The sequence below is a fragment of the Canis aureus genome, chromosome 11, assembly GCF_053574225.1.
Source record: "Canis aureus isolate CA01 chromosome 11, VMU_Caureus_v.1.0, whole genome shotgun sequence".
Taxonomy (NCBI): domain Eukaryota; kingdom Metazoa; phylum Chordata; class Mammalia; order Carnivora; family Canidae; genus Canis; species Canis aureus.
Genome location: NC_135621.1, coordinates 35,628,964 through 35,656,712, shown reverse-complemented (window position 1 = coordinate 35,656,712; position 27,749 = coordinate 35,628,964). Strand labels below are relative to the sequence as shown.

The 27,749-nt window shown below is 40.2% G+C and overlaps 2 long non-coding RNA genes across 3 annotated transcripts in view; one reads left to right on the top strand and one right to left on the bottom strand.

The window, feature by feature from the left end:
• Nucleotides 1-27,749, top strand: part of LOC144323866 (uncharacterized) — a 144,545-nt gene that overhangs the window by 96,534 nt on the left and 20,262 nt on the right. The window lies entirely within an intron of this gene.
• Nucleotides 1,488-26,929, bottom strand: LOC144323019 (uncharacterized). Of its 2 annotated transcripts, none has more exons than XR_013388577.1 (6): nucleotides 26,792-26,929; nucleotides 25,927-26,105; nucleotides 23,210-23,550; nucleotides 5,092-5,248; nucleotides 2,712-2,804; nucleotides 1,488-2,305 (listed from the first exon to the last, which is right to left on the bottom strand). It is a non-coding gene; the product is annotated as an uncharacterized LOC144323019 (long non-coding RNA). The 2 variants fall into 2 exon arrangements; XR_013388578.1 differs by having other exon boundaries at nucleotides 23,210-23,241; nucleotides 26,792-26,925.

Below are 27,749 nucleotides of genomic sequence, written 5' to 3'. Positions count from 1 at the left end.
GAGCTCTGGTTACACTGCAGTTACAAAAACAACAACGATCAAAGGCAGCAAAAGGCTTGAAAGGGCTTCATTTTCTCAATTTAATTACAGGACTGGAGGATCCATTTAGATCTGGAAGGAGCCTGATTTCAACTTGTTATAAAACAGTTGAATAAAGTACTGGATTATTTTTATTTCCTACTTTCCCAGCTTTTCCTCCCTTCACCTTCCCTCCCCCTTTCAATGCAAGTTCTTAATGGCCTCTTGGGTCCTTTTTAGTTCTTCCCCATAGACCCATGATAAGGAACATAAATGAAAAACCACATTTGCTCCCCTTTCACCTGGGAAAGTCTACTCCAGAGGCCGAAGCCAATTAGAACCTGCAGTGAAGGCCCTTGGACTATCCTGGGACCCTGAAAGGAATGACAGCAGGTGAGTGATGAGGGGACCTCCCCTCTGGGCAAATGCAGTGGTCTCATTGTGAAGGTATTTGGTTATCTGAAAAAAAAAGGGGCCCGTGGCTGCTGGATCAGATGACAGTGCTCCAAATGCTTTTGTGGTTACAAGTTGTTTTACTGGGCAGTGGAAGATGTGGATCAAAGCTTTGTTTCAGGTACACAGGACGGGCTCCCCCCTGGCCCTGCTCCCTTGAACACAAGCATGCACACATACACACATACTTGTACACATGCATGCATACAGACCCTCCTGCCCCAAAGCTGGGCCTTAAGATTTTTTTAAGAGGCTAGCTGAAAAAATAGATCAGGAGATGGGTTGTCATCTTAGAGGTTGGCTGGTTTTTATACTTAGGGAGTGACAGAGTATAATGAAGTTGTTGCCTCTTGAGAATAAGGCCACCATGTTTGAGGAACAATGATGAGAAAGTCCATTCTGGGTCATTCATTGTACGTAAAGAACTCTGTAACCACCATGGAGAGGGCAAAATCATCAAAGCTTGGATTGGCAGCACAGAGGCAGGTAGGGGCTGAAAGTCTGGGGTGCAGCTTTTCCACCAGTTCTGGCACTTCTTACCTATGACTTGAGTTTGGGAAGGGCACCCCTCTGGGTTCTCTGAGCACCCCCAGGCCTCTCTCTGAGGCTCTATTATCTGTGTGCAGCATTTGTAGGAGACTTCTGCTCTTTTCATGTTCCTATTGACAATCTACATAGGACAAAGATCTCTAGGCGAGATCTAACTTGGTTTTTCCTCATTCAAAATTTGAGTGAGAGAAAAATAAAATAAAATAAAATAAAATTTGAGTGAGCTCTTCCTTACAAAATGGATTCTCCTTTTTTAAAAAAAAAAATAGTGAGACTAAGATGAAAAGCAGTAGGGACATAATCTGAACAATACAGCACAATTTCATTGATATCTCCTCTTAACCAAAAGTGACAGGTGTCTTTACAAATTATACATGTACAGACGCCATATGGAAGCAAACTCCATGTGATTTCACACTGAGGTTGAAATGTACATACTCCAAGCTAGTAAGAAACCACACATAAGAGTAATTTATACCTTATATTTTATGATAGATTTGGCAGCATAAATAATCACATCTGAAGGCTTGCGATTAGCATTGGCAAATAAGAGCCCAGACTATTTATGTGTAGGCAAGAGACGATGGAAATAATTTTCACCTTGGAATTCCCATTATTGACTATTTAAGGATTTTACCTTGAAGCTGGATTAACAAGGGGTTTTTTTTTGGGGGGGGGGGAATGGTGGTGACATTTAATATTTACGCATTTTTCCAAGAAAGGTACAAAAAGTAGAAGACAAGTCTTAATTTTCTAATATTCAGATTCACTCTTGATTTAATTCAATGGTACTTTCAATGGGCATTAGAATCACTGGAGAACTTGTTTACAATGTTGATTCTCAGACCACACTCCTCAGGGTGTTTGATTCTATAGGTTGAGTTGGATGCAAAAAATATGTATTTTAGCAAGATTCCTCAGTGATTTATATGCTTCTAATCCAAGGAGATTGTGCTTTCAGACACACTGGTCTTGTATATATTGAATTTTGTCCAGTTAGAATTTTTCATTTTTATTTTAAGTACATACTCAAAGGCTTAACAGTATCATTAATATTGTATTTGAACTTATTTGGTAACATTTTACTTATTTGGTAACATTTTATAGATCACAAGAAATGCTAGGTAGATGCCATATCTTATCCATCTTTCTTGTTCCAGAACTTAGTACATGGCCTGTAAGACAGGAGACTCTCAAAATGTGTGGAGCATTTCACTCAACCAAAGGTTCCGCTGCTTTAACATAGCTGCTGCCGTCTCAGACCTTCAGCACATAGCCTCAAGCTCTGGAAGGCAAGATGGAAACATTATCTGACCTCCAAGAGGCCAGATCTTTGTATCTTTGTACTAACACACACCCTCCCTTAGATGTTTTATTATCGTTTAAGCAGGATCAGTAACAAGCTTGCTTATCTTGTTTCCTAGCCTACAGGAAATAAATGGGAATTAGGAGAGGCACCTCAACAGCCAGTTCCTTCACTTGGTGTCACCCAGTCCCATGTTCTCCTGTCAGGGATGCTTTCTCTGACTCTGTTACTGTCGGAGATCTGCTGGTCCCACAAGACTTAGCTCAAGCCTCATTGGATGCCCACTCTAATTATTCTCACTTTCCCATCAGCTCTTCCGTGGCCTTTTGGGGTCCAGCTGCCCCTCTGAACGAGTCGTGACATTGGCCAAGCAAATCTTTATTACCTTGGTTGGCTGCTCTGCTCAGCTCTTGCAGATGCTGAGGGAGCTGAAATCCTAATTTCTGCTCCTCATCTTTTCTTCCCACAGTCTTGAGATCTGCAGTGGAAAAGATAAATGGTTTCTAATCCCACAGTGCAGGTGTTGAAAATCTTTACTTTGTATTGCTGAATACAACTCGAACATTTCCTGCCTAGAGTCTTGTCTGTCTTTTCATATAGATTGGATGTACTGCAAATCCTGTCACTTTCAACTCCTAAAAAGTCTCACAAATCTACGACCTTCTCCATCTCCACCACTGCTTCTCTAGCTAGTGCAAGTTAACATCTTCTTTCACTTTGGCTTTTGTCCTCATTTTCTGCTCAGTGTTCCCACAGCCCATGTGTCCTCCTCACTGATCTCAGAATGTAAAATAATCTTATCTCTCTCTGGCTTAAATGCCACAGTTTCCCATTGCTTTTAAGAGAGATAAAACTTTTTAATGGGAATTACAAAGCCCTGCTTGGTGTGGACCCTGACCACATCTCTAGCCTCATCTTCCAAGAAGCTCACCTTGTTTTTGCTGCTCCAGCCGCTGTAGCCTCCTTTCAGTTTTCTGTATTTTCTAGATTGCTTTCTGCCACAGGGCCTTTGCACACACTATTCCCCCTGCTTGATCTTCTCTCACCTCTTCATCTAAGTAACTGCATAACTCAGCTCAGATTTTTCCCTGATTTCCTTGACTAGGTCAAACTTCATCCTCATAATACCATAGATCTTGCTTCAGAATGGTTAGTGCAGCTTTAACTTTATAGATATTATGTTTGTTTGATCTGTTTCTGCCATTGACTGCAATCTTCATGAGGACGGGGTCATATATGGTTCTGTTCAATGTTGTGTAACAAGTATTTAGTCCAATGCTTATCAAATGGCAGGTACTTTATAACTATTTGTTGGGTGATGAATGTTTGATATGTTTATTCAATAATGCTAAATGTGTTGTTCACTGTGGAGTGATATACATTAGATATTATCCTTTATATTCATAATCTCATCCTCTATTGAAGAAAACAGACTTGAAAGCTTTTAATTTCAAGAGAATAATAAAGGAATGACCAGAGCTTGGGATCTAAAAGAGAGAGTATATTAATCTACCCAAAGGAATCTATAGAGACTTCACAGAGAATGAAAATTGGTCTGTGTCTTGAAAGATAAATATGAGTTAACCAAATAGAGAAACATCCCAAACAGAAGGAAACCATGTGCAAGTGCCTAGAGGTATACAATGGCTGGGTGGCAGGTATATAGAGTTCTGGAGTGGTGTTGGGTTGGGGTGATGGGCTTGGATGAGGAGTGGGTGTAGGTGGAGGTAAAAGGTCTTGCTGAGGACACTGAACTATAAGAGACAGAGTAAATGGGAGTATAGATAAAATAAACTTAAGGATGCTTGCATGTTGGGAAGGTCACTCAGACTGGAGTCTGGGATCCTGGGAGGGAAAGACAGAAAAGTTAGGGAGAATACAGAAGGAGCAACTTCAGTAGCTCATATGGGAAAAAAAAACTAGGCCAACGCAAGACAGTGATAGAAGAGAAGGTGGGAGGTAACTCTGAGAGCTGTTTCAGAAGAAAAATCAATGACCAACTAGATGTGGGGTTTGAGGGAGAGGGGAAAGCATAAGGTAGTTCAATTAGGTAGACTAGCAAGATGGTGGAATTGTTTGTTTGCATGAATAATGCTCCAGGAGGAATGGGTTTGGAAATGAGGGAGGAGATAAATTGCTCATTTTGAACCAGGCTGGGTTTTTAGGTGCCTGTGGAGTATCTGGGTGGAGATGTTCCGGAGAGGGTTGGACAATCCCAGTGGGGTTCCTATGACCACCTGTTACTTAGTTTTGTTTCTCACATTGGTGATGACCTATAAAAATACATCAGTACTGTGTGCCTTTAAAAAGACAATAGGCAGGATCTGTTGGGTGCCTGGAGCCAGGTACATCATCACCAGGGCAATGTATCACTTAAACAATAGCGTAATTGAGGATGGTCATCATATGCTGTCTGAATAATTGAAGAGGCACCTGTAGTATCCAAATGGAGCTTTGGTTTGGAATTAGCCATCAACAGATGGATGCCAGCTAAGCTGAGTGTATGGTTTGGAACTCTTTTAAGATTTAATATCTCCATGGTAGGGCACAAAACATACCAACAAAGGAGCACTATTTTCAGTTGTATCATCTTCATCTACAGAGGCCACATTGTGCCCTTTGGTTTGGCTTGGGGGAGGGTAGCCATCTCTCTTGGGCTCCCTTTTACTCTAAATCCTCATTTACTTCTTCATCCATGTCATGGTTTAGGTATCTGGGTTCAAAATAGTTTGGCAAATGTTGAAGATATCAATTTTGATACTTACTCTTGAGCTAAATGTGTGGGATCCAGAAATGGAGAGCTTTGAACTCAAATTTTATCCCTTCACTTATTGACTGCATGATTATTTTTGTTTTCTGCCACGGGGCCTTTGCACTTTGCACACAAGGTGTGCAATATTTTCTGTGCCTCGGTTTTACTTTCTGTGAAAGAAAAATATTAGCAGTGGTTATTTTAGGAATGTTGTGATGATTAAGTGACTCAGTATAGGTGAACTTCTCAAAGGAGTGCCTGGCATGTAGGAAGTGCCCAATAAATGTTAGTCTTATTATTGGAGCTGAAAGTTCCAGGACTACAATGTGGGGTATTTTGTTTGATAATCAGTAGCTTAAAAAATAAATGCAAATTCATTTAAAGGAGCAGTTACTATCCAGTTCTTTGGACTCCACTAATCCCCATAGCTGTTCATCCCATTCACACGTTTTTGTTCACCTCCTGACCCCTGTATGTTTTGAATCTAGACACTCCAACATAGCCCAAAGTAAAAAAGCACTTTGAATTATGGTCTAATGATGGGAAAGAGGACAATTTTGCCTACTCTTACAAATAAGAACAGTTTGTCCTGTATGAGAGCAGAATAAGCATTTGTTACCTGGTGTGATTACAAAAGGCTAAGAAAATCTCATTGATTCTGAAATCCCAAAAATATTTCCTGTGGAGGAAATAGCATAGGGTTGGGGATACCCCTGAGAAACAGGAGCTGGTAAGGTCAGTTTCAGGTATGAGTGACACTTTGAAGCCTAGAGATAAAGTCCATGTGATTTTTTTCCCCCAGATTAAAAAATTGCATTGATATTTGAGCCTGGTGGGAAATGAATCTTGATTATAATTAAGTGTGGTCCCCCAGTGGGCTCTTGGTTGGCTGGAGCTCTTTACTGGGAATCAGGCAGGGTACGTGGTGCTGTATCATAAGGACCTTTCTCTTTTTAAGCTATCTTGTGTTTGTCATGGTTGGTTTTGGAAAGCTTCAGACTTGAGGGTAGACAGAAGTGACAAGGAAGGTGCTTATTCCTGCCTTTTCCCTTCTCCCCCATCATTTGCACATAGCTGAAGCTGGTTAATTTCCAGAAAGCAAGAAACAGAAAAAAATAAATTCATAAAAAAGGCTAATTACATTCAATGGCAAAGCTAACACCAAGCTGCTTTTAAGTCACTTAGGTCACACTACTGATTTCAGCAGCAAGAGCACAGGGAGTTCTCTGAAAGCCACTCACAGCTGTTACAGTTCATTCCAACCCCTCCCAGAAAATTCCAAACAGAGGACATATTCCCTGGATACTGCTGGACTCGTATGGCCCTCATGTTCATCTCTGGAGAAAAAAACTTGATTGCATTCAATGATGAAACTGTCAACAAACTGCTTTAAATGGAACTTTCCTTGTTAAGAAACAGAGAATATCTGTTGTCCATGGCTTTTGAACTTGGACAAATTTATGTGGCCCATTAAAGATCAACCTCGTTCATCTTTTGTTTATTTGTTGCTTTGCCTTGTTTTGCTTTTGTTTCCTTAGATAGAGAGATAACCTGGAGCAAAATTGGGAGGAAGAGGAAGTGTACCTTTACCGTCCTTTTCTTTTTTCCTCCTCTTTTAATGGATCAACATCTAACAGACCAGATTCTTGATTAGTAATGGTTGAGCCACTAACTGACTGAGCTGGAGAACTCTAGAAAGTTACTTGTCCTCATGGGCCCATAGTTGTGTCATTGATAAAAAGGAGAGTTCTACTGTTGATCTAGCACCAATTTATATGCCATTAATCTCTCTGCTGAAGCCCTTGCCCTAGAACAGGGTATGCTAATGCATGGACCTTATTTATGTCCCCTTTCCTTATCTATGCCCAAGGCAGACATCACTAATCAATCACAATCCTCCTTCTCACTGAGCCCAGATTCAGCCACCTGGCTCCTTTACAAACATCACCTAAGCAGAAGGGCAGTGGGAGATACAGGCTTCCAAGTTATGGAAAGAATAAGTCACAGGGATGAAAGATACAGCATAAGGAATATAGTCAATAGTATTGCAAAGCATTATATGGTGACAGATGATAGCTACACTTGTGGTGAGCTTCTCAGAACATATAGAGATGTTGAATCACTATGTAATACACCTGAAACCAATGTAGCATTGTGTGTCAACTACATTTCAATAAAAACATTTTTTAAAATTAAAAAAAAATTTCCAAGAGTTAAGAATTCTAATCAATTTAATTAAGACTGCCGGAAGTAATAAGGGAAATGACTCCATGCAAGGAAAGTAAGATGTGTTTATGGTAAGAAAAAGCATAAGGAAAGCATTTTTGTTGTGGGGGGAGAATAAATTTGTCCTAAAGCGAGGCTGGTTATTTACAGAGGAAAAACTTAGGACAAAATCTGGACATAAAGAAAAAAAGCTGTGGAAGGCTTATGGAAAAGACAACTCTGGAAAGGAATTTCATATGTGGTCAGTACTGGCTAAGATTAGGATAAATGTAAGAAAATGAGTTTTAATGTCAAAAGTACACTGGTGCAAAATTAAAGTTTTGTTTTCTCCTTGTTAAAGAAACTAAAAAAATTTTTGAGCCATTTATTTGCTTGTAATAAGGCATTATAAACAAAAGCTTTCTTTTAAAGTTATCTGTCTAGGAAATGAAGACTCTGTGTTACCAAATCACTTCCTATGTTTAATCAGATATTTGATTACTTATGAAAATGGAGTCTTACTATTCAGAGAACTAAATTTTGCTCACTCACACACAAAAATCACCTAAGCAGCCAGTGTATTGGAATTGTACTCAAATAGAACACCATCCCTACTTTGTAACTGTTCTACTCCTCTTTCCCATGAAAGCATAATTGTTTGTGTTAAAGTGGCCATTTTTCCCCCTTATCTTTAAGATAGTGAGTGGGGAGCACTAATGTGCAATGCTTGTTTGAGCTTAGGCAGTCTGTGTACCTATCATTCTAAAGCTGACTTAAGGTAGTCTTATTGGAATAAGAATATTAATACTAAAGTTGACACACAATGTGATGCCTCCTACATATGTCATCCTCTTTGTCAGTTCTTCAATGTCTCAGAACATCTCTGTGCGCTGTCACTTCTTGGGCTAAGTGGGCCATACTGAACTAGCAGAGTCAAGATTTGGTTACTCAGAGTGGGAAAAATCAGGTAAGTTAACATATATTTGTCTGAATGAAACTTATTTCCATTTGTTGCTATAGGTACATAATGAGCTAATCAGAAAAATTATATTGGGAAAAGGATTTGGAGGAAAGCAGGAGGGAGGCATTGCATAGCATAAGAATTAAACAACCCTTAAGTTCAGTTTGTGATGTAAGCAAAGTAGTAATTATAAAGAGTGTTTTGAGACTATTGTCTGAGTAAGATAGTAAGACAGCAAGAGAAAAAAAAAAGAAATGTAATGAGTCTCCAAAGTCATTCATGTCAAAATGTGCTTTTAAATGTAGACAGTAAGTAGGGTGACAACATAATTCATTGTCTAAACCGGAACATGTTTGAGAGTGAGAGGGGCTCTATTAATAATTACAGTGGGACAAAAGGTGAAAGCTAGGACATAAGATCACTGCAGCCACCATCCTATCCACTGCACAAACTTCTGAATGTGTGTCAATCAGAAGGGAGTAAATGAGCAAAATATATTTGACAGAGGAACAAAGTCTATGAGCACCGTTTTCCTTCCCACTGAAGGACATAAGGCATGATAAAGACAAAGTTCTGATAGAGACACAGGGAAGAATATTAAAAACATGTGGTTTTCCTATCAATATGTTGCTCATAATGTATTTTTATTTCAAAGTAAGGGTATATTAGAAGATTCCTTCCTAGGAAAACACATTCCTAGAAGAGAATGCCATTCTTAGAGAATAAGAAACCTCAATTGTATAGTCTTGGAGCCAGCCATGTAGCTTTAACAACCAGAAGATTCCATGCAGCCCACAGAGAAATCACATTTCTGTGACACATTTCAGACACTGCCAGGTCCTTGTCACAAGGATCACTTGACTGCATCAACTCAAATTTCCTAGCTGAAAAGACTAACATTTACCATATTATTTAGTCTCACAAAAATTCAGAGTATTTTACATATTTTCTATTTCTTTAAAAAAGGTTTTATTAGAGAGAGAGAGAGAGAAAGCACAAATAGGGGACGGGGCAGAGGGAGAGGGAGAAGCAGATTCCCTACTGATCAGGGAGCCTGACTTGGGGCTCCATCCCAGGGCCCTGGGATCATGACCTGAGCCAAAGGCAGCTGCTTCACTGACTGAGCCACCCAGACATCCCCAGATTTTCTATTTTATAAATGTAGAAACTGCCCTCAGAGGTGACTTGACCAAGGTTATCACTAAAGACAGATTGAGATTCAAATTCAACCAGGTCTAATTTTTCCCACATTCTTAAGGTAAGAGCATCAAACAGAAATAGCAGGGCATACAACTCATTCATTAGTTCGTCAAATATTTATTGAGTGCCTTCTTCCTGCTAGACAGTGTTCTGTGTGCTAGGAGCATAGAGATGAACGCAGGGCAGTGCCCTTATGATGCTTATGCTCTCGCAGAGAAGGCAGGTAGAGAATTCATGGCAGGGAGAACAGCACATGTAAATGTACTGAAAAGAAGCTTTCTGGACCTTGTTAAAGGTACGTCAAAGACAACAATCTGGCTGTAAAAGATTGAGTTAGAGGAGATTGGAGAGGGAAGCAGGGGACAATGTGTGTGGGGTCCTGTAGCCCTCATGTGAGCACTTCGGATTCCACAGAAGATGGGCATTCAGAGAAATAACATGATCTTCTTTACAGCTGGGTGAAGAGGGTAAAAGAGGGAGCAGCAAGACAAGAGGAGGAACTATGGTGGTCTTCCAGGCTGGAGGTGAGGGTGGGTTAGACAGGGCAGCAGCAGCTGAAGAGATGAAAAGTAGAGTGAGGGTATGCTCTGAAGGCCATGTGGCAGACTTTGCTGATGGATTAGGAGCTGATCTTGGGAGCAAAAGAAGCAACTGTTAATGGAACTAGAAATATAAGGTTGGAAGCAAATATAGATTAGGCTGGGAAAGTGAGCAGGACTTCATTTCTTTTCAAATGGAAGAATTTGTGATGTTTACTGGAGCTTTAGGTCACAAAGGATCTCCTAGGGGATCCCTTAAGGATTTTTAAGCAAAGGAGAGAAATTATTCCACTTTCCTTTTGGAAAGATGCTCTGATAGCAGTGTTTGGAGTGGATTAGGGACCATGGAGAGAAGGAACAGGGAACATAATTGGAAAGTTAATTGCTGAGTTAGGTTAGGGATTGTGAAGCCTTGGATCATAACAAAGACCTAGGGGATAAAGAGGAGAGGCTACATATGGGAAAAATTTAGGGGTAGGGGAGTTGATAAAAAATATAGTTACTTATTAGATGTAAAGGAGGAGCATATTAGAATAGTTCCTCTTTTCTAGGTATTCTGAAGTCTGGGAGAGACTACCAGTTGCCTACTCACACTCAAGCTCTTCCTTACTGATAGACCCTTACATTATTGAGATAATGATGTCTATAATTCCCAGTCTTCCTTGGCTTGGGTGTGACCACGTGACTCAGCCAATGATCCAAAATGAAAATGTTGGGAAAGACTTCCAGAGGGCTTAAAAAAAAAAAAAAAAGACTTATTTTTTTTTGAGAGAGACAGAGAGAGACAGAGAGGAGAGAGAGAGAGAGAGAGAGAGAGAACAGGAGGGAGGAGCAGAAGGAGAGACAGAGAATCTCAAGCAGACTCATACTGAGCACTGAGCCCAGTCTCACAACCCCTGAGATCATGGCCTGAGCCAAAATCAAGAGTCTGATGCTTAGCCAACTGAGGCACCCAGAGCCCCCCACCCCCACCCCACCACCTGAGGGCTTCTTAAAAGGTGAACAAACATTTGAGGAAAGTCTTTTACCCCATTCCTGGTGCTTGACATGGAGATTACCTTGAAGACATCATCTCTTTCTAAGATGACAGAGCTAAAGATAGGCTCCTCACTCCCTGTGATGACGTGGTACCTGAGTTATCAGCTATAGTCTGCTCTCTCCCAACATCTTGGACCTGTGAAAATGAATCCCTGGCAGTTAAGGTGTTCTTATTTTGGATTTTCTGCTACAGGCAGTTAAAACTGATGAGTGTAGATTTTTAACGGAGACTATTTTAATTAACCTTCATAATGTCCCCATGAGTTAGATATTAGAGACCCCACTTTACAGACGAGGAAATTGAGGTAGCAGAATTGGCTTTGAACCTGTGGACTGTCTGGCTCCAGATTCTGCTAAAATTACAAAGCTAATCCTCTGTTTCATGCTTTTCACCAACTTGGGAGTTAGTGGATTTTATACTTTTCTAGACACTTCTTTAGATAATTTTTTTCTTCTTTTACACATTTTTTTATGTGATCAAGATTTATAGTTGGACAAGAAACCAGTAAGACCTTGTCCCCAAAGATTTCAGACCAGAGAAAAAGCCCTAATGTTATTCCTCTCCTGTTATCTGTACAGCAGGAGTTTTGCTTCAGAGAAATGCCAACCCTTCCTTTGTCCCCTTTCATTCTCAGGATGCCTCTGAGAGGAGGCAGGAGTGCTGATGTTTCCATTAGTTAATGAATACTAAGACTGAGGCTCTCAAGATTAGCTCAGCATGGGGCCATTCGGAGGCTACTGACCCCTCTTCATTCTGTACTCAGAATTTGATATTCCTGGGTCACTCTTTTCTGCCTGGGAAGTTTGAGGGACCAGTGCAATAAATAATACACCCTGGGAGGATTTCAGAGTCCTTGAAGGGGGAACCTATAATAGCACTCAATATATTTCTTTTAATTCAATTCTAATTTTCAAATGTACCTAAGTTTTACACGAAGAATTCTAAACACTCTCAAAAACAAAACAAAACAAAACAAAACAAAACCCAAAAACAAACCAGAAAGAAAATCACAGGTATTTGTGCCTCTGCTTTCCTGAGATGTAAAAGAGTCATCATGCAAACATGCTTTATCTGCCACATGTTATGTATTCATAAAAAGATAATTCAATTTTAATAAATATCTCTTGGATTCCTCTATAAATATTAAGCTTCACCATGTCCTTGCCTTTCATCTTAATGAAACTCATTCTAACCCTTAAGAGGATCATGTCATTTTGCACATCAGTGAATAAGCCTCACGGCTCCCATTTCAACCCACAGCAAACGCCCTTGAGGTTAGAGCTTGATGGTTAAACACAAAAGGTCCCAATGCCCTAAAATTCCACAGATGCCTGTTGAATTACCAGGATGCCCACAGACTGCAAATACTTAACAAAAGAGGTTTCTCCTCCTGACATCCCCCACACTCCCACCCTCACCACAACTAAAAGAGAAAAAAAAACCCCCAAAACTTCAAACAGTGCACCTGGCTGTAATCTTTTCTACTTGAACTAATTGCTATTTGCAGTGGCATAAGGTTGGGGTCTGGAAGGGGGGAGGTGGAGACTCCTTTGGCTAATAATGAAGTATCAAACCACAAAATGATTTCATACGGTCGGTTGTTCCATTCCAGGGCAGCCAACATCTTACATTAATTTTCAGTTGCAGGAAATATAGTTCCCATACAAAGAAATACATTCCTAACAAGGTACAGGAATTAATTTTCAAAATGCCCTTAATGCAAATGCAGGCAAAGTTTCAAGTTGCTGCAGAGTTTCAGAGTAGTGACTTTTAGAATTGTCTGAAAATTATGCAACTTCTGGACTTTTTAAAAGCATTAATGTTCTTAAAAGAGGAAAACCCCAGTGTTTATAATTACCCACATTCTTAATTATCCATTCGTGTTTATGATGATTTATTTATCATGTTTCTCACCCATTAGATTGTAGATGTTATGTGGACAGGACAGGGACTCTGTCTATTTTTGGTCACCACTGTACCTTCAGTATTCAGAAGAGTGCCTGGCGCGTGGCAGGTGTTCAATAAATCATTTGTGATCAAGTGAATGAATGAAATCCCAAGGCTACAGACAATTCTTTACATGTTTGCAATAGTAGCCTGTCGCCAAATGGTTTAAAGGGTGGAGATAGAAGGAAGGGGATTTATAAAACTCTATACATTTTATTGTTTAGAGTGCCTTATCTTAGTGGGAATATTTTCACATGTAGCAATTGATGACAACCAGTATTGTTAGTAGTAGGATGACTAGTGGTGAGGTGGTGGTAGTGGCCTTCAGTGGCTATGATGTGTCAGGTGTTTGGCTTAGCTCTTTGCATAAATCATCTTTTTTATTTTCACAGCTTCTCTAAGGGATAGCTATTATGATTCTCTCCACTTCACAGATGAGCAAACTGAGACATAAATACATTAAATAGCTTTTCCCAAAGTCCCAGTATTCCAAGAGCTGGAAGTGACTGAGCTGGGAATGAACTTCAGCCCATCTGTGCCATCCTCCTCTCCTCTCCTCTCCTCTCCTCTCCTCTCCTCTCCTCTCCTCTCCTCTCCTCTCCTCTCCTCTCCTCTTCTTAGAACAGCTGCTTTAGAGGCAAACTGGGGAAGCTGACTTTTGGTAATGAAACAAAACTAACCTCTTCACTTGTGTTGAGGTTGAACTTTGCAGGGTGAGGATATGGAAATCCCAAATCAAATGGAATGCACTAGATTGTGAAATTAGGTATAAATATTTATATATGCCATTGTCTCTCCAGATAATCATAGACCATGAGTGTTGCTAATAAAAAAGGGTAAATCAGTATTTTGCAAACTGTAATCAGATTAATAGAAGAAACTCAGAGACATGAAGGAAACCTGATATTCCCACAAATAGATGACATACATTTGAAAGGACTCAGCATCATTGTTCAAAACATCCAGTAGATTTTGTAATCGGACATCAAGAATCCACAGGGACCATCATCAGTCACTTAAGGTAAGAAGGATATATATGTTCCAGCCCAAGTACCATTCCTTTCACTGTTTTATTCTATCTTTAAGAACGATCTGGAGAGCTTCTTAACACCTGCCTAAATACAAAGCCGAGAATAAGGAGTTTCTCATTTCTCACATTTTTATCCTTGCTGGTAGCTCTCTACTGGTACGTGTTGGCCTTTGTCACTTTGAAGTAGTGTCCTCTATTTGGATAAGAAGTTCTTAGTCTTTGATAGAGAGAGATTAGGTGTATTCACTGGAACTATTGGGTGAGTTAACCTGGTGACTTATTTCCCCAAATCCTTCAGCTCAGTTTATTCATTTGTTAATTTGTTCTACATGATGGTAGACACTTCAAAGCTGTATTTCTTTAAGTGCTTTTTTGTTGGCAGTTAGAAATGACTTGCTGGTTACCAAGGAAAAGTCTGATCAAAATTTACTCATATTTTTTCAACAACTTGAACTGTAAAAATAATTGTGGTTTTCACAGAGATTCTATTATATTTTTTAAGGTTGTTTTGGCTACCGTTCACTTAACTTGACTAGTTTGTTTTCACTTCATTAGTGTTTACATTTGCTTAAATCTCATTTTCCATCATCACTATGTTGTTCAATATCTACAATTCTTATAAATAGATCAGTGGCTCAAAAGTGATTTGCTGAGTGCAAAATTAGTGATAAAAATAGGTGTACATGAATCACTGAATTCTACCCCTGAAACTAACAATAAAAAATAAAAATAAAATATAGAGAACAGAAAAAAATAGGTGTACAATTACTACAGCTCAAAATAATGTTATAAACAAGGAATAGGACTTGGGTGTAAATGTAAATATGTATATATTGAGACAAATGGCTATGTGTGCTAATGTGATATATTTCCTATCTCCCAAATGTGTGCACAGGAAGAATCAAAATAAATATCTGAGAGTATATCCTACTATAAGCAAATTATACCTAAAGAATCTTGACTTTCAAAATGAATGAATGAATGAGTACATATTTGAATGTTAGATTGCATTACTCTCTAACACCCAGGGTAGTATTTATTTTGAAAATTTGTACAGTAGGAACATAAAGTCAACAACATATTCACTTAATTTTCAATAGTGGTATCACTATTAAGTACTTGAGTTTCTCCAGAATAAGGACAAAATAATGCTTTCCAATACAAAATTGGTGAATTAGTTAAGACAGTGAAGAGACCAAAGATCTTGAAGTATCATCCAAATTCAAACTCCTCGAAGCAAAACAACTTAGTCATACTGTGGCCAAGACTGTTACAAATCTGGCCTCAAGTTAAATAAAAAATATTATGCCCTGGAAGAACTTGGGATGAGGCTTTGGCAAGATTCTCTCATCCAGTGACACTTTTGGACTTTTTATTTGTGGTAGTGCACAATGGAGAGAAGTTGCTATCACTTTATTATAGAATGAATTATTTAGATGCAGAATATGGATCAATTCTTAGCTTTTATGCAGGGTGTATATTAGGGTAAAGTTCAAGACAACGTCTTGTTCCATTTACTTGCTCTAAGCCCCTGCAACAGGAGAAGACATTTTTCACGCAGTTAGCTGTTATTTTGCGATTCCTGTGCAGGCTGCATAAGGTCACTAGAATCAGGGTAATGGCCTTTCCATGTAAATAAAAGGCCTTGCCCCCAATACCTGTTCACACACTGCTTGAGTCAAAGAGATTCGACAGAAACAACTCCAAGAAACGGTATGGACACTGTGCTTGAGGAAGACAATGGCAGTATTAACCCCCCAAATTATGCAACGAGGTGTCCCTGATGCTCTGCCCCTTACTCCTGAGTCAGAGTTGGAAGAAATGGGGAGCATTCCAAGTCCCAGCAAACCACTCTAATGAGCGAATGTCTTTTCTAGTCTTTGTTATTAACTGAGCAAGCAAGTAGAACATTTGCTTTTTGGCCCTGGAGTATGCTGGTTCTTGAGGGAGAATGTGCTCTTACGATTTTTTTTCCAGTGAAAGATGAGAAAAATTTTTTTCCATGACACTAAAATACTCTTTTTAAATATCATTTCAAGTGGCTTGCTCAAGTGGACCATCTCAACAGTATACAGTCTGTGTTGGTTCCAAAATGCCTTGACTTTCAATGTCAAGCACTAGATGATATATTAGGGGCTACTTAAGAAAGTCAAACTGGTACAAACCCTTTCATTGCTGGGAGTTTAACTCCTTTCCAGTGCTTAATGATTTTCTTTACTTGTTGAGGATAATTACTAATGATATGTTACCAGGCATATTTTAAAACCACATCCAAAGGCTCCAATTCACTAAGAAGAAATACTTTTGAGAGCAGAAGGCAACAAAATGGGTGCATTAGGAATTCACTGACCAATAAATATCCGCCAAGTTGAAAAAAGGTAATTTTCAGCATTAGATAAGATACCCTTACCTACTAGATATCCAAAACCATTAAACGCTTGCTGCCAGTTCCAGTCACTTTCCTCTATGCTAAACTAACGTGTAAACTGATATACGAATAAGCAAACATATGTTCTTTTCTTTCTCATTCTTTTTATTAACAAAAGGGCAATATTTTACTCTACGTGTTACTCTGCAACTTGCTTTTTATTACCAAAAAATATGTCATAGGTAACTCTCCAAGTCAGCAGGCACAAAAAATTTATTTAAAATATTCTAATTTTGTAAGTTAAGTAATAAAAAGAAATTAACTGAATGTGGAACTTAGATGAACAATTGCAAATGAATCCCGCATAAAGATGAGAAAACTCTATTATTAATTTTGAAATTTCATGTAACAGTTGACCATTAAAAAACACACTTTAATAGTTATTGACATGTAATTGACATACAATAATTCCCAAATATTTGAAGTGTAAAGCTTGATATTTGGACATATGAATATATCTGTGAAACCATCACCACAGTCAAAACAATATCTCTCACCCTCAAAAGTTTTCTCATGCACCTGTGTCATCTCTTCCTCTAGCCCCACCTGGCTCCAAGCTGCAGGAAAGGTTCAAGTCTGCTGCAGATGTCATATCTGGGACCAGCAGCCATATGAGTTATATTCCTATCCTGGTGATGGTAGAAGAACATATAAAACTTGTTTTATGGCCGCTAACATTCCCATGTCCAAAATGAGTCACATGGTAAAGCCTTACATCGAAGTGGTGAGAAAATGTACTCTACTCATTCTAGTGTGATGTCCTGTATCATTACCTGGCAAAAATATCGATGGATTCATCTTTAACTGAGCGGAAGTAAAGGACTGAAAAGAAGAATAGCTCAGTTACAATAAATAAGCAGCTGAAAATACAGAATTAATATTGAAAGGCTGGGAATTGAGATTTGGTCATTGAAGCCATTGATGTGTTTGACAGCATACAGAAGGGAGGGTGTTGAACAATAAGGCTAATGCTGGAACTTCAGTCTATGCCACATTTAGAGAGTAAATACAGATAAAGAGAACCAGAAGAGCAATTGGGAGGTTGGAGGAGCCTCAGAAGTACAAAGGGAAATGTTGTTAGGAGTCATTTTTCAAGCATTCAAAGGTCCTACAAATGTTTTAATGGCTCTAACCATAGGCATTTTATGATTTATTCCCTCTGCTCTCGAACTTTTACTCTCCTTCTTAGCCAGATAAGGGAACTGAAAGATTTGTTGGAGTCTCTGATCCCGCTTTTTTTAATTGTTAGATTCCTATGATAACCAAAACAAGTATCATAAAGGGGTAGGGTAATTTCAACTTTCTTTTAAGCCTTTAGAACATAAACAAGGAGAGGTTATTCGCTATTCCACAAAACCTTCTATGTACAAATATATACATATATGTCTAAATTTAAAATGTGTTTACTATGAAGGGTCTTAAATATCACATATAAATATATTGTATGGTCAGTCTTCTGAAATGATGCACGCTAGCTCGTTTTCTGTGACTCATCATTTCATGAGCACTGGGAGGACACTGACCGCAGTGTACAGAAACTTCCATAATAAAACCATAATGGGCACTGCACAAATTGCCTTTTTTAGATTTGGGGTTTCAATGCAATTGAGAATGTTGGATGAATTTCCCTGAGGCTTGGCTTGAGGAACTTCCAATTGCTCTTTGCCCGGTCCTGAATCTGGAATATAGCTTTAGGTGGAAAATATGTCTTAAACCCAGTGCTAGGTGTGGTGGTGGTATTTTTGCTGTTGTGCATGTAGCAAACTAGAGAAAATTGAAATAAAAATGTAATTGTCCATGGAAAGAGCTACTTTTCCTTCTGGATTTCCTTCTGGGCATGGATTGAGAAGAGAAAGTGACAGTTCATTTAAAATTTCCTGACATGATATGTTAGTTATCAATTTATGGCCTCTAATTTCCCCTGTTTGATCTACCATGTGGTTTCCATCTCCTGATTGGATCGAAACTGCTTCCCATGGTACTTAGGAATCTTCATAGACTGACCGCAGCTTTTCCTCAGCTTCATCTCCTGTCCCTCCTTTCCCCATATTTGACTCTTGAGTCAAACCTCCTCTCTTGTCTCTGGCCTGGGTTACCATTCTCCTTTCCTTGCTTCTGTCTTCCTACACCTTTTGTCTTTAAATTTCACTCATCCTTCACATGTCAGAAAGGAATCTTTTCTTCTGGGAACTGTGTTATGAACCAGCCAATATTGTGTTGGTTATCTTTCCCAACTGGTCTTATAACTAGCCATTAGTACTGATCACTTTGTATTGTAGTTACCAGTTTGTCTTTCTCCCCCATGAAATTAGTTTCTGGAAAGTCTAGAGCTTCCATCTTTCCCCACTGCAACCATAGCTCCCAGCTAGGTCCAGGCACATGGACCCAGCTAGGATCTTAAATGTGTTTATGAAATAAACAAGATACCTGAAAGACAGATTATCTATCTATCTTCAGGGAGATCAGATTCTACCACAGAGATTAGTGCAAAGAACACTAGATGAACTTAAACAATTAATTCTCTAGAGATGCAAAAAAGCTTGATGGAGAAAGCAGTATTTAAGCCAGTCTTTGAAGGATTTCATGAGGCAGAGTTGAGGAGCTAAGAGTGAAGGGAACAGAGTAAACAAATACAGAGGAGAATCCATTTGTGTTCTAGGTATGTGAAAAATAACAAGTCAGCTTTCTAGAACAGTCAAGTGCATGATGGGAAACACAATATGGCAAGGAGGTGTGAACAAGAGACTTGGGGCCAGATCCTGAAAAGCCTCACAGTATATGGAGGAAGAGTGGTTATGAACACATGGTCTAGCAATATCAGCACCACCTGGGAACTTGTAATAAATGCAAATTCTTGGCCTTGACTCCAGATCGCTCCCTAACTCAGAGGCTCAGGAAGGGGGGGCTCAGAAACCTGTGTTTGTACAGGCTCTCCTGGTGATTCTGGTGTGTGCCAGGGTTTGAGAACAACTCTAAGATATTTGGCTTTTCCTGTGAATGCAAGTCACTGCTGCTGTGTTTGTGTTGACTGTAGCACATCTTCCCCAAACCTCTCAAGGGACACTGTACTTTGAGGTTAATTCACCCAGATAAATAAAGTGTGGTGGATTCTGCTGGCTTCTGGATCACATGTCAGACATTCTCTGAGAAGTCTGACCTCAAACATCAGCCCCAGTCCATAATTTCTGCATTAGTATATCACATCCTCTCTCCAGCTCCCAAATTTATCAATGGGTCACTCTTCCCCTCCCTACAGAGATTGTTTGTGGGATTCCTCTGCTTGGATTTCTCCAAGAGAAAAGACCAGACTCTCAGGAATGGTTTGTGTTTGTCTGTTTGAGGGGAGTCGTGGAAGAGAGCTCTTCATAAATCTGTTCTCTTACCATTCAGTAGTTCTCACACTGATGCTCACACTGTCATTTAGAGAAACAAGGTCATCTGTCCATAAATTACATACTGAGGCCAATTCTCTCCCTGCCCATTCCAGTGGAGACTTAATATCTGGGATTAGCAAGAAGATGGTGTATAAATCTCTCTCTTTTGAGCCACCATCTTCCTTTGAAGACTTCTGATTTGTTTTTGCTGTGGACATTTGGTTTCCTAACTAATTCAAACTTAGTTTCCTCTCTCACACTCCCCTTTCCTTCCTCCCTCTTCCATCACAAGAATCTCTTAACTGCTGAAACCAGGTATGTTCTCCCAGTTAGAAGCACTCCTGAGACTGGGCACTTAAATATTGATGTACTCATTATTCTTGTAATTATTCAATACGTTTTTGGATTGTAAATTCCATGAAGTTGGGCACCATTTCTGACTTGTTCTCCGCTATATCCTCATGTCTTATAGTAGAGCCTGGATCATGGTTAAGTGCTCAATAACTATTTTTTAAATTCTATGACTAAAGGAATGATCCGGTTTTATAATTCAGGTCACAAGAATTTACCTCTTCCTAACACCAGGGCCTAGAGTCTTGTCAACAGTAGGCACTAACTAAATGATAGTTGATACTTTTACACATACTATTTTTCTCTACCTGGACTGCCTTCCTACTAGAATCTCAGTCCTTTAAGGCTCAAGTCATGGTTACCACGTAAGACTCCACGAGTTGTCTATTTGACCTATCCAGGGCTGCCACTGATACAGGAGGACGTGAATGGTGGCCCCTGGAGGTGTGCAATATAAAGGCCCCTCTCAGCTCAAATGTCTCATCTACGAGGAAGTTTTTCTCTGGTTATAGGCTGTGGTCTTCATGAGGGCAGTGGTTTTTGTCTCATCTAGCACCTGGCACAGTGCCTACCTAGCTCAGAGCAAGCAGTAAATAAATATTTGCTGAATACATGAATGACCTCCTCCATCCTAACGAGCTGTTTCTCTTCTAAGTCTTACACCTTGTCCTTGCTTTCAGATTGGGAATTCTTTCTGTGTGGGGTTGATGTTCGTAAGTTCCTTACAATTATGACCAAGTCCATAGTGATTCTGAACCTTGTTCTTTTTTATATTGAGTGTGAGTGTTTCAGAGAGTCTGTAATTATAAGATTGAAGGACTTACACCACATCCATATACAGGTGGATCAACTCTCCATAGAAATTTCTGGAAACTGTGCACACCCATGTTTTAATGTGGTCTGGAAGTTTTACCTCAGGGTGTGGTTATATGCCCTTTAGGCCACAAACCATGGTTTCTGAGAAGTACTGTTTTGAGAGTGAAGCCTCTGGAAACTTGGATAAGAAGCATGAATAAGCCTTAATGGAGGACAGTTATCCTCAGAGGCTGCCAGTCCAGCCCCAAACATTAGGTACAACCACCAGGCACTGCTGGCTTGGAATGTATGAAAGGGTGGTGTCCCATGTTCTGAAGAGCTGAGGGAAGGGAGGGACTATCATAAGCTCCGGTGACCAGACATCACGTTTTTGGCAGAGCCATCTGGGATATGTTCTTTCATATACTGTGTTTTTCAGGATCTTAGATCATATAGGACCATTCGTTCTCTTGCATACACTGCAAAGCCCAAGGATCTATCTGTGCTTTACTAGACACACCTAGTGAGGTGCAGGACACATACCAAAGCTGTCCTGTGTTGAGCTGAAAAACATGGTCAAGCTGGTGTCAGACTCAGAATTGGTGCCAGCAAACAGTGGTGCTGTGTCAAATCTGGTCTGCACCCTGTTTTTATAAATAAAGTTGTATTGGAACGCAGCTGGGCTTCTGTTTACATGTTGTCTACTGCTGCTTTCACTCTACAAGTTGAGTAGTTGAGAGAGATGCACACAAAGCTGTAACAATGTACTCTCTGGCCCTTTATAGCTTGCTCACCTCTGACTTAGGAGATGAAGCTTCCCTGTGCCACTAGGAGACTGTAATTACCTGTTATTTTAACTCTTTCCCTCAATAGATTTAAATTCCATGATAGCAGAGAGGCATCCGTCTCACTCACTGTCACATCTCTAGGAAACAGACTAAGTGCTTTTTAAATATTAGATTAATAATTAAGGACTAAATAGGTGAATACTGAACAAGGGAAATGAAACAGACCCTTGAGTAGCACAGACATTTTTAGTTCTTTGATATTCTCATTGATTTCTTTAAGATCTATACATTAATTTTTGTTGCTTAATTTTTAAGATGAAGCATTCAAGAAACAGTTGCATGTAAAGCAAATGTTTGACCCTTGGTTCATATGTACCTAATGACTTCTGTTTTCACTTCAGAAGTGTTTGCACAGAAAATTTTGACCTTTGATATGCAATAAAAATTATAATTAGGAAGCCCCAATATCTTTTTAGGGACATTTTAAGATCACTGCCTTTGTCTAGTATATTAATTATCTAGGGCTGTCATTTCTAGCAAAATGCCACGACTGGGTGGCTCAACCAGTGGAAATTTATTTTCCCACAGTTCTAGAGACTGGAAGTCCAAGACTAAGGCATCAGCAGGTTTGGTTCCTTTTGAGGGCTTTCTCCTTGGTTTGCGTCCCCATGTGATCTTCCTTTTTTGTGTGTTTCTTTTTGTGTGTGAATTTCCTCTTGTTATAAGGACACCAGTCAGATTGGATTAGAGCCCATCCTAATGACCTCATGACCTCATTTTACCTTAATTGCTTCTCTAAAGACCCTATCTTCAACCACAGTCACATTCCGAGGTACTTTGGGTAAGGGCTTCACCAGGTGAGTTTTGAAGGGACACGATTCAGCCCATCGCACCCACATATTTCTATGTACTTTCTTCTTTTCCTACAATCTGTAAGTATTCATGTAAAACCACATGTGAGGAAACCAGGTCACATCGGCCTTGGTACTCAGAGTACCAAGGCCGATGTGACCCATCCTGCTGGTTAGGCATGTGTCCTCCTCTTCCTCAACTTTTCTATTAGAGAAATTTAAGCTCCTTCTTTGATCAAAGGCTTACTAACCTGCAACTAAATTTCAAGTTTTTCCCAGTGTAGAGAAATCATTTAAAAGCTTTCAATTCCCTACATATATTTAAACATTGGGGGAGGAGTAGCCCGGAGTGGGGAACCACTTAACCTAAATGTTCACCCACGGGACTGATTAACTAGGTTACAATGGAGCCATAATGTGGAATGTGATGTAGTCTTAAAAAATGGGTTGCTGAGGAATGCTTAGTGACCTAAAAGGTCTGTACCATATTATTACAGAAAAAGAAAGCAAGTTACAAAACAAAACTTATTCACTCATTTAATGCTATTTTTTGAGCACTTACTATGAACTAGTCACTGCTTTAGATTATGGACATTCAGTGATGAACTAAACAAAACACTTACCTTCTTGGTGCTTGAATTTCAGTAGAGAACACCTGCAAGAAACAGACAACTCTGTGATACAGCGGGTGGTGTTGTGCACTGAAAGAAAATATAACAGCAAGGGAATAAAAAAATGAAAAATGAAGCAATTATTTCAGCTTGTTGGGTCAGGAAGTCTTCTTGGAGGAGGTGACATCTGAGCTGTGAGTTGGAGAAGATGAGGGAGCAAGTCACTGGTGTAACCAAGGGAAGAACATTCTATGAAGAGGGAACAGCTGGTGCAAAGGGCTAGGAGAATCTCCAGAGGGCCGGCCATGGAACAAAACAAAGGCTTTTACACCAGGAGTGGCATAATGTCAACTCTGTGGAAATAAAAAGCAAATGTCAAGAAAAAAGCTTGGAAAGACATATATTAGGATTGTGACATTCTGGGTAAACTTTATTACCTTCCCTTTGATTATTATAGTATTTTAGATCTCTTACATACATGTGTTACGTCAAAAAGAAAAACACAAATGTTTCTGGTATGAAGTTTGCCATGAGGCTCCTTTTGCCTGGAAGCTCTCACTGAGTTCTCAGAGCCTGGGTCTCCAGACAACCACTCAGGCTGTGCATCATTCCAGAACAGAGAAGAACTCCTAGCTGGAAAAGCCAGGAGGAGGTGTTTTGCAGATACTCGCAGACAACCAGAGCAGCCCTGATTTACAGTTAGCGGTAAAGGTGTTAATGTCTCTTCTCAATGGCATCTCTGCTATCGATAAGTGTTGGCTGAGTCTAATGACAACCTAATTGGCAACAGAGATTGGAACAGATGTCTCACCTAATAAAAAGCCCTGGTGTCCACAAGCTGACCCCTTTTGGTCTTAGCTGAGCCTTGGTTCTGTGCGTGATCCTTTCTGGCAATTGTCGTTAATCACACATGCTCACTGATTGTGGCTTGCTATGTACCAAGTGTCCTGTAGACCTAGGCCAGCTGAGCATGTGCACTCTGGCTTTTCCTGAACGCTGACCTAGGCCATGTCTTCTGTCACCTCATTTAATACACACACAAGTTAGACTCTTTGCCCATCCATTTGCCCTGTGAGTCCTTGGTGGTTTTACAAAGGAGTTTCCATTCTCCAGATGTAGGTAAGTGAAGAGATAGTTACTGCTTCTTAGTGCCCCTCTTTAAGGAAGAGGGGTTGTGTGTGGTATGAGGTGAATTGGCCAGAGGTCCCATCCTGTGGTAGAAAAGGGACCGAGGACTTCCTGCGTATGAAGGGAAGAAAAGGAAGTACTTTGGAGCACAGATATCTCCTTTCCCTCCTTCTGAATGTATACCAGATGGGTAAGGTCAAGACAATGGTCACCAGCTTGCAAAGGCAAAGGCATTTTACCTTCTAAATTCCTGGTTGAATTAGTATATTGTTGAACAAAGTATACTATTGGTAAGAGAATAACCTCTTTGCTTATGGAGGCCTAAACACCCAGCTAGCACAATTAAGGAATCTTATATTAAGACCAAATGCCCAGGAAGCAGCTTTCAGAATGTAAGTAGAACATTCCCTTTAGAACTAAAACCTTGAAAGGTGTATATCCTGTAATCCTAATTCCAAAGTTCTTAAATCATCAATGAAAAAGGAAAAAAAAGTTCCATGGTCAAATAGATTTGAACCTTGTTAAGTTAGATAAATTTAGCCAGGTTGCTTTTCTACAGGACTGATCAGAGCCTTCAATGTAGAACATAATTAATGGAAATATATTACTTTGACTCAACCTATTTTTTTTATTGAGAGACAGAGAGAGAGAGAGAGAGAGAGAGAGCAGGAGAGAGGCAGAGGCAGAAGGAAAGAGAGAGAATCTCAAACAGACTCCAGGCTGAGCACAGAGCCCAACACGGGGCTCGATCTCATGACTGAGTTGAAATCAAGATTTGGATGCTTAACTGACTGAGCCACCAGGTGCCCCTTGATTCAACCTTTTTTAATAAAAGTGTTGTATTAGGCACAATACAGGTCAATCTTCATACAGAATTTGACAGCATATTCTTTTTCTAATTTCTGGTATTTGATGTTTCACGAATTGCTGCTATAAGAAGAAAGACTGGTTTGTTCATCCTCCCTATTAGGTTCACCAGTTATAAGCATACTTTTCTGAATCAATTCATAGTTTTCTGAATCAGTAAATGGACAGATAGATGGATGAAATAGGGTGGGAAGGGATGGAATAGAATGGAAAAATATGGCAGCAAAATGTTCTCAAGAGTCCTGTTGCTTCCCCTCCAGCTCTATTTTTATTGTTGTGTGATTCTGGGCCATTTCCTGTTATTATTACACTTATTGTTGTCAGAGGAAGCCAATTCATTTTAATATTAGCCTGAGCAAAACATAATGAGGAAGAGAATCTGCTACCAAAAAGGAAACATGTATGTGCTGCTTTGCATTCCAAAGCCTAGTACTCAGATAAAGAAAACATCCAGAGTGCTCTCCACACAGTCTCAAAACATCCTGCCAGGCCAATGAAAAATTCAGTCACATCAAGGAAAAGCCGCCTGAGAACCAGATGATTTACCAGGCTCTTCACTACTCCTATTTTTATTCTGGAAGGGGAAAGAGGTGACGATGGAGAAGGGGAGAGTTAAGAAGGGGGCCGGAGCAGGAAGAGCATGGAGCACCGACGTCGCCAGACCCCCAAGCTGTAGGGTGAACTGCTGGCCTTCTTCCCTTAGATCTTACAGCACATCCAGAGCCGCTACTGACCTTTATCTCCTGTGAATGGAGAGCCTCTGAGAACTTGAAAGTCTGCCCTATCCATGAGCCAAGGCTTCTTTTTCTCGTCTTTCTCCTTTCCTTCCCAAATATATCCTCCGAATTGTGTGTGATGTCCTCTCTTCTTGGAAGGGTCACTATTTTCTGGGCATGCGCAGGAGATGTGAAAGCTGGAGAGAAGAGGAGGGACAGGGACCCAGCAGGTGAGGAGCCCAACCCTGGGCCAGGCTGGGTTAGATCTCATCATATACTGTATTCAGTGCTCACAGTAATAGTCTGGTAGGTATTGTTTTACCCCCATGCTACCATTGAGGAAATCAAGGCTTAGTGAGGCTAGGGAGCTGGCCTGCCCAAGGGTCCCAGACTACAAGGTGCTGGAGCCCTGGTTTAAACAGGAGCAGGTTTGCTGGCTTTACAAACCAGTGCCTTTAACCACAGCTTTTTCACTTAATTTTGCCAAGCCTCAACATTCTTATTCATGAAATAAACATTATTCTTATTTTTGCCCTTGTCTTCCTTCTTGTTTATTCTCTACACAGTGACCAGAAAGATGGTACCGGGTAGGACTAGGCTTGGCGGCCAGGAACAGGAACACCAAATAAATGGAGGTGACGTGTCTGTGCAGGTATGGACCTGCTCCATAAAGCCCTTGGGGACTTCGGATCCTTCCAAGTCACCACTATCCCATCCAGTGGGGTGGCCCCTCATGGTCCAATGTAGCATGTGGCTCTAACCATCACACCTGCATTCCAGGCAGAGAATAAAGGACAGAGTGAAGAAGAAAAGGGTAAACCCATACAAATTGCCTATTTTTTAGGCATGATTTTCTGAAGCACCACACCACACTTCCACTTACCGCTCCTTGGCCAGACTTGAGTCCTCTGCCTCTAACTATCTGCAAGAGATACTGGAAAATATGGTCTTTATTTTTATTCTGGGATGCCACGTGTCCAGTGAAAAACTTGGGTTTTCCATTATTATGCAAGAAAGAGGAAATGGGTATGGGGGACAGTACAGTCTCTGCCAGAGTAACCCTTCTGAGATGTAAGTTGGGTCACATTGCTCCCTCTGCTTAACGCGTTGTGGAGAGATGGCCCACTCACTGGGCTAGAAGTGGAAGCCTTTGCAGCCCACGACAGGGCCTTACATGTCTTGTCTCCCTTATCTCTGACCTCATTCCTACCACTCTCTGCCTTGCTTACTCTGCTTCAGCCACGCTGGCCTCCTCTCTGGTTTTCTAACAAGCTAAACACATTCCAGCCTAAATGTTCCCTCTGAGCCTCTGAAAGCCTCTTCCCTGAGGGAGTCTGCTCATCTCAGTTCCTTAAGTTTCTGCTCAGGTATCACCTCATCAGAGACTACCCTATAGAAAAGCACATCCCCCATGACCCTCTAGCCCCCTTATCTTGCTTTATTTATGTTTTCTGCTTTTATCCCCATCTTACCCCATCTGACATACTCTATATTTGCTCACATTTGCTCATTGTCTTTTTCTTCTATTACAACAGAAGCACAAGGATTTCGGGGGCTTTGTCTGTTGTATTCTACACCTTATACATCCTGCGCCTAGAATAGTGCCAAGTAGACACTTGGCCTGGTGTCTACTGTGGCATCTAATAAACATGAGTAGAATAGATGAATGCTTGACTGAATAAATCCCATTTTATCTATCTATCACAATGTAGGAAAGGATGATTTGTGATAGCCAATCTAAAAGGGTGTGGAAAATAGAAAGTCAAATATAAACTTTGCTTTTCTTTGATGTCTTCCCATTTGAAAAAGCCCTCTGTTGCCTGTGAAGGATAATGCAGATG